Source organism: Gavialis gangeticus, unplaced genomic scaffold, assembly GCF_001723915.1.
Source record: "Gavialis gangeticus isolate Ggan-Ray unplaced genomic scaffold, GavGan_comp1, whole genome shotgun sequence".
NCBI classification, from domain to species: Eukaryota; Metazoa; Chordata; order Crocodylia; family Gavialidae; genus Gavialis; species Gavialis gangeticus.
In genome coordinates, this window is record NW_017729004.1 from 2,331,183 (window position 1) to 2,338,061 (window position 6,879).

Consider the following 6,879-nt stretch of genomic DNA (forward strand, 5'->3'; position numbering starts at 1 on the left):
GAAGCAAGGCTGTGTGCACGCGCCGCCCCGTCGGCACACTGTTGTCTGGACACAGCCCCATGCCAGAGGTGGGTGGGGAAGCACAGGAATGGGTTACGGAGAGAGGTGCTGCAGTCTCCATCCTGGGAGGATTTTGAGCCCTGGCTGGGATGATGTAGTTGGGGCTGGTGCTGCTTGGAGCAGGGGTTGGACTACAGGTGACCTCCTGACCAGGCCAGGGGGACGATCCCAGCCACCTGCCCCATCTCTAATTTGGGTGGCATACTGGTTTCCCTGTCACAACACCTGGCTTACTGTCCTTTGGAGGTAGGACAGCACCGCTGAGATCTCCGACCCTAACCCTAGTTTGAACGGCTGAGAGGCCCCCTAAAAAGTCTCCACCAAAAACATCAGCCAAGTGGTGCATACTTCTGTTTGCTCTGGGGCTGCCTTTCCAGCCACCACGGTGAGGCCAGGCACTTCGTTATGTTAACACAACACGTAATCTAGGATAGTTTCATAGCTGTTCGGGGCTGGAAGGGACCTTACAGATCCTCGGGTCCAGTCCCCCTTGCACTTGGGCAGGAAAGACCGCTGGGGTCAGATGACCCCAGCAAGGTGGGCGGCAAGATGCTTTTTGAAGAGCGCCAGGGTGGGTGAGGGCAGAAGTATCTAGGACCATAGCAGAAAGGTCAAGATCAGTGGTTCATCCAAGCCTTGGTGGCCCACTGGGCTTGCGTGGTGAAGGCGTGCCAGGTAGCACGCATAAACACATGGCTGGGCAGCCGTAGAGAAGGACCCAGGGGTGACAGTGGACCAGAGGCTGAAGATGAGCTCCCAGGGATCTTGCTACAAACAGGTCAATAGTAGCTGGGTCTGTATTAATAGGAGCAGCACTTGCAAGTCACGGGAAGTGACTCTTTTTCTCTATTCAGCACTGGGGAAGCCTCCTCTGTCCAGTTTTGGGCCGTGCACTTCAAGAAGGATGGGGACAGATTGGAAAGAGTCCAGCGCCAAGCAACAGGAGACCTGGAAAACACGATGGATGAGGACAGGCTGGAAGAACTAGGACTATTTAGCCTGGAGAAGAGAGGACTGAGCAGGGATTTGATCACAGCCTTCAAATCCCTGAAGGGTGGTCACACGGAGGAGGGTTGGGAGCGGGTGGGATCCTGGCAGTCTCCAGGTCTGGCAGAGGCTCAAGCTGCAATTTCAAGCGCAATGCAGGGCAAATCCCATGAAGCTGTTCCCTCAAAGGATCTCGCCAGGAGGGCTGTACCGGCAAACGGGCCCAGCAGAGACCTTGTCGGTGGTGGAAAGGGGTTGCCAAGTGCTACCTCGACAGAGCTGATTTCCGGCTAGCTCTCTTCTGGGTGCACAGCTCGCGACAATCCTCTCAGCTCTCCCGAGTGAAGGACCCGGGTCCGAGCCCGCCAATGGCTTTAGCTGAATCGTGCCAAACCTGCGCGGCAGCACGGCTTTGCGAGGCAGGCCATATCTTCGCCTCCCAAGTGCCTGAATCCCATCTGCAGAGGTTACCCTCGAGCTTCGGCGAGGAGACGTTGTCCGGTAACAGTGAGTCAGCGGCTGTGTGTGGTCTAATCGTATCCAACCTTGGACGCGAGCCCGAGGAGGCGGCAGGGGCGCACCTGGACTATCCACGGTGCAGCGCGCAGCCCCGCAGGGTGCTCCCGACTGCACCTGAGGCTGCAAAGCGGGATCTTCTGCCCTCGGTCTCTGTTGCTCAGAAGTCCTTCAGGGAGCAGAAAGGGATCCCAGCCTCTGGGCACATCCCTGCCCTCAGTGGCAGCCGTGCAATATTAAAGCCCTGCTTGAGAAATAGCGTGTAACTGCTAAAAGGGCACCATTGTGCTGCCTGCAGAGGGGGAAACTGAGGCACAGAGCAGAGACAGAGCCACTGCGGGGGTGGGGGGTGGAAACTGCCTTAGTGCCATTCGCTTCAATGGGGAATCTCTGCCAGAGAGGGAGGAGCTGGCTTTTGCAGTCCTGCTTTGCACAGCACTGGCCATGTGCATGCGTCGTACATGCTTTCCCCGTCTGAGCAGGCCTGGACAGTCCTGGCACTGGTGATGTGGTCGGTGGCTTACACTTGGATGAATTTTCCAGTTCAAATAATACTGGATCACACTCTACCATGGCACCCTGCCAACCACTCAGTGTGGACGGTGCACGGGTCCTTTTCTGGCTCCCTGCTTTCAGTGGCTTAGCACGAGGACGGAGGGGGACACATTTCCAGGGCCGTGTGCTGGCTGGAAAGGGTCTGGTGCCAGGAAGTGACACTGATTTATGGGAGCTGTGCCTCCTGGTGATTTTTAACCCCAAAGCCAATTTCCCCCTTGGCCACACAATGGTTTCAGCCCCTGGGGCGGCTGCTGCTAGTGTGGACACCAGTCGCACGACTGCAGCATGATGTCCTTTTGCTTTCCGCTTGCAAGAGAAATGGAGCTGGAATCCGGTGGGGACGTGGCCTCGGATGGTCTTTGCCACGGCTGGGCATCATCCCGGGCTAATCAGGACAGAAGCAGATGAGCAAACCCACAGAGAAGGATTGTATTTAGCCAGGGCTTTAACCGAGGGGAACCTTGCTGCAACTGGGCTTCAGTGCCCGGTTCCCCAGCCCAGCCGGAGGGGAACTGCTCCTTTGCTGAAGCTGGCGGTGTTACATCAAAGCTGAGCTTGGCCCCACAAGCTCTGCGCAGCCTGAGACCATGGCAGCCCCTGCCAGACTAAAGCTGCTGCCACCCTGGCAGGGTGAAGCGGGGGTGAGGGGCATGCACGCGCTCCGATTACACAGCGGTGACTGGCACGGGACCGCCCAGGACGTGGCTTACCACGGAGGCTGAAGCCCTGAGCAGAGTGTGGGTTTGGCCTCGAACTCAAGCTAAACCAAGCAGGACTGATCTAAGATAATGCCGGCACCCGCATGCCACACACATGTGCGAGAGGGACGGGAGAGCTGCACGCCTGCCCAGTGCCAGGGGATGCAGTCTGCAGACTCCCTCCCGCTGCCACCAGTTGCCCGCATGGCACGCAGCGCTCCTGGCAAGGACATCTTAGTGCCATGCCATCCTTCTCCCCTGCCAAGGAAAACCAAGGCTGGCGTTAGCAGAGAAGCCGCTGAATCCTCACAGAAGAGTCGGGACGCTTAGCAGGGCATCAAAGCGACCTTGATCACCGAAATCTTCTGGCACGGGCAATGGCTGGACTTATTCATACACTATAGATGGGCGCCCAAGTTAGCTGCGAGCATGTGTAGCGGCGGTGTCATGGTGTTACAGGAGTGAGGATGTTGCTGCTCTGATTCCACCCTGCTCCTTGCAATCCCGTCACCTGTGGCCCCCCCAAAATGCCGGGCGGCTTTTCTCTGCAGCATCCAATCGCTGCTCGGTCCGGTTGCAATGCGGGGGAAAGAGGAGAGATTGCTGCATATGCAGTTGGAGGCAGATGCGGCTCGGCATGAGCAATGCTATAGGCACTGGAGCCACCGAACCACGCTCAAGGATGGTACCCTAATGTGGTGGGTGGTGGGCACTGACTCTCCCTCGTAGCATAGGACGCAGGACTGACGGGGTCCCGTCCCCTGTGTTTGCAGGTAACCATTTACTAAGGACTTCCCCCAAATCCTCCCACGCAGCCACAAGGGACAACACGAGCAATACCAAGGAAGTCCCACAACGCGCCACGGGAGACATGGGCACTGCCGATGCCTGGCATCCCCAGGAGAGGGGTCAGGCACCGAGCCCGCGCCTACACCACGCAGGGTCCCCACCTCGCACCTTGGCGCCAGTCCAGCGAAGCACTCAGACCCTGCTCCCGCTGCCACTGAAGTCAACACGGGCCCAGCCACGGGCTTCGCTGGGGGTGGAGGCAGGATGGTAAGCCCAGGCTTAAGTGCTTTGCTGGCCTGGGAGTGCTAAGCCGAAGCACATACCAACACCCCCATAACCCGGGAGCAGGGCTGGCTGGCTCAGAGCCGCTGGCCCCGGCCTTCGGGGGACACAGCGCGGCCTCTGCAGAGCGCAGCCAGCCCCAACCCCGGCGAGGACGCGACAGGGCCGGTCCCCCAGGCAGCTCCGGCCCCATCGCACGGTTGCTTCGGTGCGGGGGGTGGCGTTAGTCGAGGGGGATGGAGATGAAATGTAGGCGCCCCTGCAGATAAACAGCCCGGGCTTCCCACCCCGTCCCCTGAGGCTGCAAGGATGGCCCGTCTCCCCAGCCCATGAGCCCACACGCAGGCACCGGAGAGCAGCTCTGCTCTGCAAATAGCGCGCAGGAGCTAAGCCTCCCCGGAGGCACTTGGCTCCGGACCCGGGCAGGGCCAGGGGCGCGGCGGTTGACCTGTGGTCTGCATGCCCACCCAGAGCCAGCCTGGTACTTGGCACCCGAGACGGTCCCGATCGAACAGGCTGGTTACGAGACCCCCCGAGCAGGGTCGAAGGAGAGCTCTTGGGGCTAAGTGTCACCCCCCATTGCCACCCAGCAGGCCCCTACGCCGGGGCACTGGACAAGAGATAGGCACCCCTCTCCCGGGGGCCCGCAGTTTCCTGCCGACCCCCTGGCCCTGCCGGCACCGCCTCTCGGTTCGCCGTGGTGCCCTCCCACGCTTGCACGCGTGCGGAGGAGCCGATCCCCTTGCAAGCGTCCGCCCCGAACGAGCCTCGCAGCCTTGGCGGAGCCGAGCGTGGGCCGGCAGGGGAGGGAGCGGGGCGGGAAGCCGGGCCACTGGGTCGGCTCCAAGCACGCGGCCCCTTCCAGCCCGCATGACAGCATGGGCCCGGGGGCCAAGATAAACCCGCCGGGTGCCATAACCTGGCCGGGCATCGCCTGCCATCAGCAACCACTGGAGCACAGCGGCGGTTTCGCCTCGGCCCCCACGGCCTCGCTTGACCCCGGCCTGATTCATCGCCCTGGCCTTGACGCCGGCTGCAAATGACCGCTGCAAGGCACTCTGGGGGTTTGGCCAAGGGATGCTCTCCTGCTGCCGAAGGGCCGGGCAGGGGCGTTGTGGGGCTCGGAGGGTCTGCAAGATGCTCCGGACGGGGTTGGGGCAGCCCCCCTGGGGGGGCTAGCGGAGACTTCCCTGCACGACCTTGGGGGGATAACGGCGCACAGCGGGGATGTCCCTTGAGCAAAGCAGTGGCCGAGCTGCACCCCAGCTATCGCCCAGGCAGGAGGGTCCCCAACAGGCAGGTGCCAGGGGAGGCTCTTACCGTGCTACCCCTGCCCCGAGGCACCCGGGAAGGAGCAGCCCCCACCCTGCTCCTGGCATGCAACCCCTGCTCCACTTGGCCCCCTGCTCGCTGCCCTTCTGAGTCAGCCGGGGCTTTAAACACCCCGGAGATGTAAACAGTCCCTGCTTTACAAGGGATTCCTGGCAGGCGATGAGGTCACCGAGCCCTGCTAATCGGGGACAGATGCGGCGCGGGAGTCCATCTCAAGCTGAGTCCTTCCAGGGGAGGGGGCGGCCGTCTCCCTGTCCCCTTGCAGGGGCTGCCTGAGCCCCACGGAGGAGCGGGGCAGGGCTTGCAACCCGCCGAGACGAGCGAAGGGATAGACACCTCCCTACAGACACCCTCGGGCCCCCCTTAGCTGCTGAGTGCCTCGTCCATAAAGGGAAAGCCCCAAAATCACAGAGCCGGCTGCCACGCTGACTGCGTCCTAGGCCCTGCCTTGTCCTGCGCTGCCCTCGCTAGCCAAGAACAGGAGCCGTTGGGACAGCACCCCAAACATCGCCCAGGGGAGCGGAGTGAAGCCAAGGCTCTTGCCCAAAGCAATGGACCCGGGGGGGGGCTGTGCTAAGAAACATGCCCAAGGTCACTGCAGGGGTCGGTGGCAGTGCCAGGATTGGTGCCTGCTTCTCCCGCATCCCAGCGCAGTGCAAGGCCACTCAGATCCTGGCGGTTTGCAGCGCCTTGGCTGCCTCCTACAATGGCCCCGAGGGCACTGGGTGAGCCTTGAGGGCCCCTGAGACACTGCCCACCCCCCCCAGCCCCAAGCTGGCTGGCCGGCCTGCCCCTTGGGCACATCGAAGGCCTGGGAGCCGTGGCCCGACGGACGCGAGCCACATCTCGCTGCTGTGCTTTGCCACGTTTTCTCAGCGGCCTGCTCTTCTGCTTCACATTTGGATGATTAAAGGCTCCGTGCAGCCCAGGAATGTGCGGCGCTGCCCCTCCCGCCCCTCCGCGACTTGCCACTTCCTGCCTGCAACTAATTTAACATCCCCAGAACCCTCTGCGGGAAACATCCCTGCACGGAGCTGGCGGGAACGGGATGCTGCGCCAACGCCGGGCTCTCAGCGGCCCCTGGTGCTCGCCGAAGGGGCAGCATGAGCGTGGGGAGAGGAAAAGTTAAATGCGACTTGGAGCTGGGCCGTGGGGGGCAGGCTACAAGCAGAGGCCTCGGGACCTTCTGCCGTCAACCAGCCCCACCTTGGAGGACCCCTGGGAGACGAGTGGATGGTCTCAGGGCGGCTCTTAAGGGACGACGGTCCACTCAGCTCTTCTCAGGTGCCCAACACGCTGGCGAGGAAGGGAAGGGAACAGGGCAGGAGGCCTGGAGAGGCTAAGGGAGGTGCCTGGGGTTGCACAGGGAGTCTGTAGCAGAGCAGACGGGTCCTTTCAGTCCCCTGAAGGCTGCACCTGACTTTCTCCCTCCATCTTCAGTGAACCCGGCTGAGCCTGTCCAACCAAGCGGTGTGCCCCTTGCACAGTGTCAGGGCCATTTCCCCCTGGCTTTTTGTACTGAGCTGCACAACTTGTCTGCTCTTCAGGGTGGGGAATTGTGGGAAGGCACTGGAGGACCATTAGCATTCAAGGGACTTCTGCTGGTCCCATCCTTGGCTTCCACCCCTACCCCCTGCTAAATTTGCTCAGCCTCAAA

The 6,879-nt window shown here is 61.7% G+C and overlaps 1 protein-coding gene across 1 annotated transcript in view; it reads right to left on the reverse strand.

The window, feature by feature from the left end:
- LOC109291159 (D-threo-3-hydroxyaspartate dehydratase-like) overlaps positions 1 to 6,879 on the reverse strand; it is a 41,667-nt gene that overhangs the window by 32,726 nt on the left and 2,062 nt on the right.